Here is a 13769-nt window from a genome sequence, read left to right as displayed (position 1 = left end):
TTATAATGAGACACTAAAAATTAATTTGTTCAAAATAGAAAATAAACTTTTATATTTTACTTTGTAAATTAGCATGATTCCAATATAGCTCCAATGGCCTTCCTGCAGTTCCTGTCCCCAATTTCTTTTTGTGGTCTCTCCGAATGTTCCATGATCCTTGCTAAGAACCACTGAATAAGATGATAAGATAATGCAGGCATACATTGATGATGAGATGGTGTACAACTTGAAATATATACCTCTAACAAGCTGAAGAATGAGATTAGGAAATTTGTAAGGTTCACCATTCCAAAATACCTTGAAGTAGAAACAACTAGACCATATTGTTCCAAGACTATTTGGATATATAAAGAAAGATTCCTGAACCATAAGACCAATAGTAGAGGAAATCATTCCCATTTTACACAGAAAAGAAATTGGCAAAATTTTTGGAAAGAGAACTAGAGAACTATCAAGAAGTGGCTAGAGGCAGTGGGAATTTCATAAACAGACTCAAGATATAAAGCCAGACAATTTTGTCTTGCCAGCTTACAATTAAGTTTCTATATCTATCTGTGTGACAGAAACTGGCCTTTTTTGTTTACATGAACATTTTTGATGGAGAAGAGTCCCTTTCCCAATTCAAAACTATGGGATGTGTTGAACTTATTCACAGCATAGTACAGTACATAATGCATACTTTGTGTATAATGAGTTTTTATAAACAGGATAAAGGCTTGCCAATTGATTCACCAATAGAAAGGTTTTAGTGGACATTATTTTGAGACTGCAGAAGAGAAAATTAGCACAAGTTTGAGGCAAATATTGTGATGAATGTGAGCTATGTAGATAACCTATTTTAACCTATGTCTAATATAGAGGAACAGAGGTAAGAAGGAAGTTTTCTAATGCTAGATTAGGAGTAACAGTCCTAGAACAGATCTCATAAGACAAAATGCATTTCCTTCATATATTGATTAATAAAAGAGGGATAAATGTGATGCAGATCTTTATAAAAATGTACATATGTCCTAGTATATATTCCCTGAAACTCTAAAGACCCATGAAAGTACAAAAAGGCAATGTGGGGTGAATTACTAACACCATTTGTTGTTATTGTAAGTGCTGTAAGATTTAGCTAATGAGAAGTTATCCAAGTGCTTTGCCAGAAAATATCGGTGTTTAGACTATGTTAGATGATATTCTTAATAAGACCAAAGATGGAAATATGAGGAGAAAAATGAAAAATGGTAGAGTGAACCAAGCTGATCACTTGGCAATTTACTATGGATGATTTATAAATTTTTGAAGCTGGAGGGAAAAAAATGGCCTTGTCCATAATAAGATGGTATTTGATATTTTTTTCAAACAAGAAAGCAAAAACAAATTCCTTAAAGTGGTATCTACAAGGTTCCTCTGAGAAAAGAAGAAGAAAAACAATATACAAATGAGCTAAAAGACAACTTGGAGGATCAAAATACATCAGGAATACAATAGGGCTACCCTTGTCGTCTTCCTATTATATACTTCTGCCAATAGGATTGTTCCTAGTGGCAGAAGTGTGTAGTAAAAATATATAAATTGTGTGTGACAGAACAAAGTTGGCAATGGAAGTTAGAAGGGATGTATTTCATTGGCAGAAAAAATAGAAATCCATAAACAGAATAAGAAAGATGAAGTGGTCAATGCTAGAGACACATGATTTTCCCAGTGTTGTATTAGTAGTTACTAAATAAAAGTTAAGTACTGTCGTTTGTCCTTATAGAAACAACACTAACAAGTCTGCATCATATTTTAAAATGTCTGCTGAGAATTTAAGAGTTCAAAAAAGAGCTCAATGTTCTTTTTATGAGAATATGATTTTTGAGAATAATAATCTGAGATAATAAAAGAAGTATAGTGTGAAGATTATTGCAAGAAATAGCTGTTTCAAGCAGTGTTAATTAAAAAAGACATAATAGTAAGATAGATAATACTGCATTGCATTGATGGTTTCTTGAAGCTATGGATATTATCATCATAATTACTGGTAAAATTTTACATTCTAAAACAAAAAGTTTATTCAAAACCTTGAAAGCAATGTACAACAATAACTTAATTGATTAGATCAATTGGAAAAGCAATATAGAATTATTTTAAATAACTGCAAACTTAACTTCAATAAATTTGTGGATATCAATAAAGATAAGTCATTAAACAAAGATGACATAATGACACAGATATATAATTACATCTCTTTTGTAATAAGCATAAATTTTGCCAAAGAAAAATAAGATGACAGCATTTAAAACAGGCCTGACCAACCCAAATTGTTTTGCGAGCCACTTTGATCACGCATAACATATGTTATATGGTGGGCCACAATTTAGGCAAACATGCTTTTAAAAAAGTAAAACAAATGCAAAATGGATAAGATTTTATTGTTATACCAAAAGTTCGTACTCACACTTGCTCATTATAACAATGACACATGCAAATTTTCATTTATTTAATTGTTTTGGTATACACATAACAGAAAACAAAAGTTTTAATAGATATATAATATCGCTTAGCAGGCCACACAATTTAACGTGACGAGCTGCATGTGGCCTGCGGGCCGCAGGTTGACCAGGCCTGATTTAGAATATAGTGACAAACAGATCTGATACTGTTACCCTGACAGTGATGATAAACCTGATACTGACAGATCTGATACTGTTACCTGTTAGTGACAATAGTGAGAAAGAAAATAATTTTACAATTATAGCACTAGAAAGTTAAGTTATTCTGCAAAGAAGAAAGAAGCAAGATCAGCAAGGATTTCAATCAGTTTGAGCAGCAAGTACAGTATGACATTTTAGAAAATGCAACTAAAGCATGCCAAATAAATCAAAATAATTGCAAATATCATTAAAAAAATTACTGTGTTGCATAAAGACATAAGCATAGATTTTCTGTTACAGTGTATTATATAATTACTAGCAGACGAGTCCAGTGTTGCTCGGGCAGAAAGTAACGGTAGTAAAGATTAAGACTATAGCCAATCTTACCCGTTTTCATCAGGTGCAAGAACTATGATAACCTTACTTGAATAAAATGATTAATTTCAAAGTCTAAAATCTAAGAAAACTTGTTTGGAACATTATATTTTGAATTTGGAACAAATTCACATATTCATTCGAATTCGTTTATTTTGGATTTATTGTTTTTGAGTTACCCGAAGAATGGAAATGATTAAAATATTAATTTCCAAAATGTATACTAAATGTGCCACTATTTACTTTCCTTCTTTATTATTTACACTTTATACTGACTAAAACTAACTCTCTCCTCCTTTTCTCTCTGAGAGCTGAATTTCCAAAAATCCCTTCTTAATATATATTCTACTAAAATGCAATCAAAAACACAAAAAACTGCATCTAAAATAGTATAGTAGAAGCTGAGTTTTTTAGGATAAGCCTTAATCCTCTCCCCCATGGGAAAGAATTTTGAAAAATCCCTTCTTAGCGTACATTCTCATGACGTGCCCTAACTGTGTACCAAATTTAAACTTTCAACTCCTAACCATTTGCGCTCTGCGCTTATTATCATCATCATCATCAACCCATCTCGATTATATTATAAAATAAAAATATTCAGTTTATATTACCAATTATGCATATTAAGTGAAACTTATTCGGACCATGGCACTAAACAATATGTTTCTTCTAGGAATCATGGACACAATACTAAGTGTGTTTATCTATATATATTATAAACATATAATTTAATAAATTATATACATAGGAATACAGTAAGACCCCACTTAACGCTGCCTCGCTTAATGCTGATTCAATATAACATGGTCTGCTCGAAGCCTTAAAAAAAGCTCAAAATTTACACTGATTTAAATTATCGCAGCATTTCATTGATTTTTATATAATACAATTATCTATGAACACAAACCAATCAGAAAAAGATTGCAAAAAGATGTACTTTCTTTAAATCTATGTTTGTTTGGTGCAATTTTAGAAAAAGTATAACATCACAGATGCCATAGGAAATATCAGCTTCACTTCAAAAATGTTCAATGAGAAGAGCTTATCACTGTATCATTAGGTTGACCAAACTCAACTTAATCGATACAGCAGAACTAGGAGATGTAGAAGAGCAAGATATTGAGGATTTACAGCAGGTTTCTGGTGAGATCCTTACCAACGATGACCTTCAAGAACTGGCAGAACAAGGAATTCATGTAGAACTGGAAAGTAGAGATTCTGAAAATGAGGAACCCAAAAAATTTCTCTACAGATTTCCTTAGTAAAAGTTTGGTAACGATAACCAAAATCATTGATCAAATTGTAGCAAACAATCCAGATTTTGAAAGGAGTGCGAAAGCAAAACGAGGTGTTTTGGATGCGATCTTCTACTACCGACATTTGCTTAAGGAAAAAAAAGCAACAAATGATACTTCACACTTTATTGCAAAAAAAAAAAAATGGACCTTCGTCACAAAAAATGAACTTTTCATTTCTGTGTGCATATGTTTGTGTGTTATTTAACATATATTATTATACAAATAAATATAAAAATAATTTAAAATTAAAGTAAAATTCTTCTTTAATTGCATTTAACTAATACTTGAACTTCGACACAAAATCCTTTAATATAGAGCCTTTTTCATTCAAATTTGCTAATGTTTTTGGCCATTTTGAAAGGCCTCCATCAGGAACAGAACAATTGAATGATTCTGATTTCTAGTACTTATTTAAATGCAAAAAATTTTATAATAAACAAATTTGAAAGGGATAAAATTTTGAATGTTTGATATAAGGGAAATTCTATATATATATATATATATATAATATATATATAATATACACACACACACAGAGAGAGAGAGAGAACAACAAAAAATAATCAATTATGACTTTGCAAGTATAAAATGCATTTAGAAATAAACTTTCTTTTAGTTTTTCCAATGCTTTATTAAGAGCCAATTGCAGAGACAGTGTATAGACACCAAAGGCAGTTTAGAGATCAGGTAGACCAGGGATGGCAAACCTTTTTGAGTCCTCATGCCATATTGTAAGCATACTTAGCTTTAAAGATGTTAATGCATGCCAAAGTCTTAGACTTCGACTAATGATATTTAAAGAAATTAGACAAATATGCTTTAATTCAAATAAATGTAAAAAATCTGATTGAAAAAAGGATGATCAGGTGATAAACAGAAAGGATGATTGAAAAGGACAGAAATCATATGAAATCATTGCGTGCCAGTTGATTTCTCTTATGTGCCACGTTGGGCACGCGTGCCATAGGTTCGCCACCCTGAGGTAGACCCATGGTTCAGAAAAATTTCATTGCAGAGATGGCATTTCTCTCTTGCCACAGTTTAGACAGCAATTAGAAACAAGTTATTTGACCTACTTTCTAGACTCCCTTGATAGCAGGTTTAGACATCATTTTACTTGAGTAGAAGTCGCCATATTCATTTGTTGGTCACAAAGTTTATTTTATAATGGATATTGTTCATTTAATAAATATTGTAAATAAGATGAATTATTCATCTCGACAATTATGAAGAGAAATAATTGGAATAATCCTTTAAAAATCTGTTCCAAAGAATTTGGTATAAATTTTCAAAATCTGGATTTGTTCGTATTTTAAACCGTATTGGCAACGAAATTAAGCACCAAACTACGGACCACGAGGTCAGTTCATCTGGCCCATTGCTGAACTGTGCCACAAACAAGCTAAAATATTATTATTTATATGGAAATATCATAGATTGTAGATAAATTTACTATGTAGAAAAAATTAAAATAAGTAAGTAAAAGTGCCAAAATTGGTCCAATCTGATTTTTGCATCTGACAGTAATATAATTTTTAGATAAATCAGTGAAATAAAACATTTGGTGATGTTTTATGACTTCGGATATCAGAGTGCTTTTTGCATAAGTACCAGCAATAAAGTTTCTAAGGAAAGCAATTACGAGCTTGCTGCAGCAATTGTGTTTGTGTATTGATAAATAAATATGCTGGTTGTCTTTATTTATTGTGTATTCACAGTGTGCTGTATTGACAAAACGGTCATATGGCCTGCACTTGTCATTCAGTTATCTTGCCCACTATGAAAAAAATTTGGAGACTCCTGATCTAGATGGAAGAGGATTGCCATTAACTACTGAACAACAGTTGTTGATGTCATTACAGTTTTATTCCACCGGAAGCTTCCAGAGGGTATCCAGTGATTTTATCAGAGTTCACATAAATTATAAGGTCTTGTTTAATGAATAAGAATAAGGTCTTGCTAAGAGCAAGACCAACAAGGAAACGACAAAGAAAATTCGTTCTGTATCATCTCCCATGTGGTTTTTTTTTTCATCTCCAGAATACAATTGTTGTAACCTTTCTCCTCAACTACAGGATAATTTTTTATAATTTCTACAAGGACACTTTTTTCTTCAGAAAAATTCCGGCATGATTTGAACACATTGTTTGTTGCCATTTTTCTGACGTCATAAACAAATAACCTGATTGGTTAAACGACTCCTGAGATGGGGAGTAACAGCAAAGAAAGTAATAACCAATGTTTTGTTGAGATTTGTTTAGACAGCATTCAGAAATAGACAATCGTTGTCTTTGCAACACATTTTAAACCGCGGTTCAGCCAGCCAACTTCTAGACACCATTCGACTGTTAAACGTCATTTAATGTAAACTCTGTCTCTGCAATCGGCGTGAAAGTGTTTAATTTCTTCACACTTCTGTTGTAAACTGTTTCTAATGGCACCACATGCTGTTATGCTTATGGCATTGTTTCCAAAAATCAGTCAAGGCTCATAAAATATAAAAAAAATATAATATTGTGATAAAGGCAAGCTAAGCCTAAACTTCAGCTTTTACTTTTAACAGTTGTTAGCTTTTAATGTTAGAAACCTTTAGATAAGAAATAAACATTTGGGAATAAATGATTTTAATGAGTAAAAGTAAATTGAAAAACTGACTAAAATTACTGAAAATTTTCAAAATTATCTGAATTGATGAGAAATTGCAGTATCTGGCATCTTACCCTATCTATTCAAAACCATCTATAATTTAAGATTTAATGGTCATAGTTGGAACTAGTGACCTAAGTTAAACTTCTCTTTAAATGGATATTTTCAATATAGTTTGCTGCAACATGAATGGCAAAAGTTTAAATAAAGAGAATTTTATCAGAATATTTTGAAATTTGTTTGTTATACAGCATAATAAACCATATGTTTGCATACAGCATTTGTCAAAGCTTGTCAATCATTTAATACAGGGAGAAAATTTATTATAGAAAGAATTTGTTTCCTAATTGTAATACTGTATCTATTTTTTTTAAAAACCTTTCTGAACACATTACATATTATAAAGTAATAAAAGTTGATAAAAATCAACTAAGTTGGTATAAATCATCTTGTTAATACAATTAATTACAGAAAAACAGTATGAAGCTAAAAATTTATAAGTTGTTATTAAATTAACTAAATCTAAAACAAAAAATTTATGTTTATGTGAAGTTATTGTCTATTTTTATGCTTATATTAAACTCCACTAAATAAGTGTATAAGCTTATAACAGCTTATATAAGCTCATAACAGTATAACTTAGTTATTAAAAAAGAATGATAATAATATAATTTTTAATAAGAAACGTTAATCTATCTTTAAATTTTAAAAGATCAATTTAAAAATGTTTAATTGAAAGATGAACAGAGTTTTATAATTATAGAAAAACATTTCAAATAAATTTACCTTTAAGTAATTTGAGTCTAGAACTTTTCTATTCGCTATAGCATAATTTATCAGAACTGACAATCAAAGACATTTACACAGAATGTACACATTTGTTATTTGTTTATTGATTTTAATAAATAGATCAACAAATAAATTGTATTACAAAGAGCGTAAAAGTTCTGCTTGTTGACTTGCTAATCGAGACAATTCATTCTGGAATTTGATTGCCTTTCAAAACTATTAAATATAAAAGCAAGCAAGTATTTTTAAATAATTTAATAATAACCTTTTATTAAAATACAAAAAAGCTAATTTTAAAAAGCTGTTTGAGAAGAATTTCAAATAACCAAGCTGTTTTACAGAAAGTCAATATCAGTCATGTGACAATTGATAAACATATTGATTTGATACACAAAATTGTGAACAAAATTATTTGGTAATAATTCTACATATTATAAAAGAAATCATTTCAAATTCAATACTATTAGTAAGAATTGTTATTAGAGCCATATTAAAAGTAGTTTATCTTATTCTAGAAAATAGTAACGTTTAGTGATTATAAAGTTTTGGATAATTATCTATAATACAAGTAAATATGTTCTATATGCAATAATTCGCAAAGTCAAGTAATTTAAAAGACAGAAGACAGAAGTTATTAATTTACAAACACTTCTGTTACCTATTTTATTTAAATCATAACACTGTAGGCCTAATGAACAAAAATAAACCTACTTGATACTAAAATATCATATAAAGCAATAGTCAGTTATGTTTAATATTAAATTTATTGTTCATGAAACTTGCTTGGAAATCCATTTACAAAACAAGTAATTATATTCCAGGAAGAATAATGCTAAGATTTTTTGAATTTAGTTTTTATAATTTATTTACATTTTCTTAAAAAAAATTCTCCACAAGTATACATTTACAAGTTGTGAAACATTACTATAATTTCAGAAATAGTAAACTACAAAAGCAATAAGTAAATAATTCAAATGAAGACTTACTAATCAAGTAAATTATAAGTAAATATTTCAGTATCAAGTATGTAGTAAATTAAGTAAACTTAACTCATTTGCACATTTAAACTAAAACATTTAAATATAGACAGTCTAGAAACTAAAAAATAATAGTAATAGTTTAAGTATCAATGTTTTAGGCATAACTTATGCCATTCTAAAGTGACTTCAAAGGAAATAAAACATTTGATTCCAACATTGAATAGAATAAAATTAATAAAATACAATATTTTAAAATTTTACTAGATTCTAATCTATTTCATGTTAGAATTAATTGTTGTTTTATTACCTTTGGATTGCTTAAAGCTTGCTTCAGAATGGCATAATGCTTAAAACATTAGCATTTATGTATTTTTTGTAATTTCTAAAACATCTCTATTTAGTTAGTTTTTAAGTTTAAATATAACATGGAGTATAATGCTCAAGTAATTTTGTTAGATTCAGACTGAAGTTGGACTAAATAAATGATTGGATAACATACAACACACAAAGTGAAAACCAGATGATTTAAATTATACAAATAATGTTTTTCTGGACTTTTCTAATAATTATATTTTCCCAACTAACATTATGAACAGATAACAGTAAATCTAGAACATCAAATGTTCAAATCATTAATTACTCAAAAATTAAAGTAAATGGATGGAAAAATTAAAAGGATTACTCAAAAATTGAAATCAAGGTTTTAAAGCAAAACACACTGCAAAACACCTTATAAATGTGCAGCCAGATTTATTAAATTCTAACGTTTTCAGTCATATTAAATGACCTTTATCAAGAATAAACCAAAAAACAGAAAAAAATCGAACACTTACAAGGTTTTAAATGTTCTCCAATATTTAGTCAACTCTCTTCTTTTAACATGCATTACAATTTATCTGATAGCATTTTTATATCTATCGTATACCTTAGTATTTGCCTTTTTTTTCCCTACTGTTCTACTTAAAATAATGGTAATTTTCAATAAAATTATTAATATTTACACAATGAATTATTATTAAGCATTTAAAATAATCTAAATATAAAATATCAGTCTAGTTATACTGTATTCATTTAGTAAATAAAGAGCATTAACAGTTTTAAAAAACTAACCTTAACAGCAGCAACTGGCATGAGCCTCTCAGATATGCCACCCAGTAAATGACTGAACAGCACTTAAGGCTGTTCAGTCATTTACTACATCCATCAGGTCACTATGAGTCGGCATTGACTTAATGGTACTGTACATAAACTGAATTGTTATAGACAAAAACCAAAGTTATGTACAGTACATTGATTTCAAGCTGAATACTGTGTGGTGGTTATTATTATAAAGTTAGATCTATACATATAATCTTCATAAAGTCATCGACATATTTCATTGAAAATTCTAAAAGTTCTTATGAGATTAGTTTTCTGTCTAATGTTTATATATGTCAGCAAATAGGAATGTTTTAATAATGTTTTTACTTGTGATATTATTTAATAGTGAACCATCATTGACATATTGTTTCTATAATACCATACAACACAAATGGACTAGAAGCAAATAAATAAGAAAACATTTTGATTAAAGTAAATACAATATGGAATTTCATATTAAACTAGTCTTATAAGCTTATTTTGTCTCTAATTTTGAATTACCTATTTTTAAATAATGTTTGCATAAAGTGTGAAATACCACTTAAGTTAATCATCACAATCATATACTCATGTAAAAACTCACTACCTTGATATTCATCCAGCTGATTTTTCAGGCCCATGTACTGATAATAATGTAGTGAGTTTTTACATCATTATATAGCCCAGTTTCTGGAGTACAGAATTTTATCATATACTCAGCATTATGCTATAGAAAGATGGTTTTAAATAACTAATTAATATTTAAATATTAATAATTTGATTTAAAAATATTAAGATTTTAAAATGGAGTCTCATTAAAAGTACCATTAATTGCATGTAACAAAATCATCAATATTTATTATAAAATACATTAAAAGGATATGATAATTACATATTAAGGTAATTATTAAATTTAATAAACTAACATTTTAATATAAAAGAACAGGAATAACAGTATTAATTTGTAAACAGTCCACATAAAAATATTTAATAAACTACATTCAAATAGATAACTGAAATTTATTCAAATTTCATGTATCATTTTCATCATTATTTATTAAGATTCTAGAATAAATCAAAATTCATAAAAACTTTTCTAGTTTTGTAAACAAATTTCAAATTTAAATGTTAATTAAACAATGTTTATTAATAACAAATATATTATTAAAGCTAATAAATCTATAGATTAATCGAAATTTTCATTATTTGTAAGTCAAAGATAGAGCTTTGTTATTATACCATATTTACTTTCATATAAGACGACCTCGCATATAGGATGAGGTGTGACTTTAAAGATCAAAATAAAGAAAATTAGATTTATTAATACAATTCTAATTTTATTTCATTTAATCACAAATAAAATATCAAATGCACATAAGTGCACACATTGTCCTGTAAAAATTACTAATATTTTAAACTTTAAGGAAAAATCTTGTAAAATCAACAGCATAATTTGTTCATATAAAGCTGGACAATCTGGAACCTTTTTTGCCAATTCTTAACAGTCAAATCCACTCTGTCGATTACACTTATGAGTTTCTCTGAATTCTTATTTCCAAATAATCATCTGTTTTCACATGGGAATGAAAACTTATATCGGGCTCCCATGTGATTTTGGAATTTTAATCTGGAATTTTATTCAAAAGCTTTGCTTTTCCTATTGCTATTCATCTTTACTCCCGACAATATACAAGAACGATTCAAATGACCCAGATAAAATACTTATGTTTTTAAATACAAGAGGGGTAAGCATCCAGTAAAAATGCAAATACATAGTTCACAAAAATTATTTGAAAAATGCAAAAAATTTTTGCTTGCACATATAGGACAAATTAAGAATTTGAAGCTGTGATAAATGAATAAAAACCTTGTCTTATATGCAAGTAAATACAGTAATTAGTATTTTTAAATCATAAAATGAATAATTAAAGGAAAAAATGTATTTAAGAAATAATGAGGTCATGTGAAAGAATCATAATTATATATCATTGCATACAACAAAATTTAAACATTGATTCAATAAATTCAACACCTCTATGCAGTATATGTAATTACAACTGTTTTCAACTATAAAATTTTTTACACTATCCATTCAATTTTATCCAAAGATTTTCTTTCTGTATTTTCCCTTCTATTATTCTTGCTTTGATGGTGTTAATCAAAGCTGCTTTAGGCTTTATAATCAAAACACTCACACCAGGTAGGTAAAACTGTTTTCTACCTAATATCTAACTCAAATCAAAAACAATATAAAATTATTTAGATATGTTTTAAATGTTTTTTTTCCTTGTCATTATTAAATTCTAGTACTCAGAATGACTATGTACTAGTCGTTCATCTAAAGATTATCAAAATTTGTTCTACAGACCTTAAAATTCAAGAGAATTTTCACCATCTTGACTGTATTAAGCAGGTTTATTTATTACTCACAATTTTATCAGTCATTTTTTTACTGAATTTAGATTTAATTTAGAATTTAAATTTCAGCAAATTATAATTGCATAGCTATCAACTATTTAATGAGAGAATGATGTTTTTTCTTTTAGGATAAAGTCTGATTTTAACCTATTGACATTATCCTTTTACATTGACTAATTTCAAAGTTCTAATAACTCAGAAAAAGCATCTTTTTTCCCTCCTATCTTCAAAAGACTTCAACATAACCATTTTTTCTTCTTATACTTTATTTTGAAGATTAAAAGTCAAAACTTATTGTTAATATATGTTTATTAGAGTAATAATAAAAATTAACTTAAAATTATTCTAAATTTTCATCATCTATCAAGTACTATCACTATTCATTAGTACATCTAAGGCTTCCTACTAATTATATTTTAATATACTTTTAAGATTTTCTAACACATATTTGAGTAAAAATTCAAACAACAAATGATCCTGTTCTTACTATTATTGTTTAAATACTTGTGTTTTCAAATGGATTATATTCAATTGAAATTTTATGAATCAAAAAAATTAAATATTCTGTATTACAAATTTAATCATATAGTCCTTATCAATTAAATTAACTTATTAAACCTCTACTTAACATATAATTTATCCAATTATGTTACCATCTTATATTGTCTCTTATGAGATACTTTACTATGATTCTTATATATTAACAAAAATGTCATCAGTGGGTTTATAATTTTATTTGTAACCTTACACAATGTATGGTTTTAGCACAGAAAGAACAGTATTTATTTATGAATCTAAATTTAACCATTCAATAAACAATTGTTTTAATTTACCAATATTTTATTTATCAGTCTACTTCAATTGATTAGTAATAATACAATTTATTATTCAAGCAGAACACCATGCTATTATAAATTAGGCCTATCTGAGATTGTTGATAAAATATACATTATTTCAAAATAAAGGTTAGTAAGTAAATTAGAATATTTACATTTACTTAAAAAATTAGGCCAAAAATCAATCTTTCAAGATCAGATCTGGTTTGCTGGAAAAAAACCATATAATTTTTACTCAAACTGATTGTTCCTATTTAAATTTTTGAAATTTTATTCAATCTCAAACACATTTTACATAAATATGTAATTGTTTCCCTTATCAAAATCAATTTTCATGTATGTTGTTTCACAGTTAATATCAGTCAATTGGAATTTGAAATTCCTTTATTTATTTATTAATAATCCTATGAAATATTATTATTCCAAACTTTTTCCTTTGTTTGATGTTAAAAATTTCTCAGTCCTATGCAACTAAAAAAAAAAAACAAGAATACTATTTCAAGGCCTGCATATCAAATTTAACATGAACTGTTCATATCAATTTTTAAATTCATACACAAAACCATTTTGAAGTTTCACTTAAATACTTTATATAATCTTACTTTTTAAGGATAATTAACTTTATAGTCATATTATTTCGTATAAAAACTACAAGAATATAATATAAATGGAACAGATATTAAAGAA

General features: G+C 27.7%; 1 protein-coding gene across 2 annotated transcripts in view; it reads right to left on the bottom strand.

Moving 5' to 3' along the window:
* Positions 1 to 13769, bottom strand: part of ctrip (E3 ubiquitin-protein ligase ctrip) — a 181710-nt gene that overhangs the window by 167244 nt on the left and 697 nt on the right. The window lies entirely within an intron of this gene.

Source organism: Centruroides vittatus, unplaced genomic scaffold (genome assembly GCF_030686945.1).
Source record: "Centruroides vittatus isolate TY-2023 unplaced genomic scaffold, ASM3068694v2 contig_879, whole genome shotgun sequence".
NCBI lineage: Eukaryota > Metazoa > Arthropoda > Arachnida > Scorpiones > Buthidae > Centruroides > Centruroides vittatus.
This window is presented reverse-complemented; position numbering and strand designations above follow the sequence as displayed.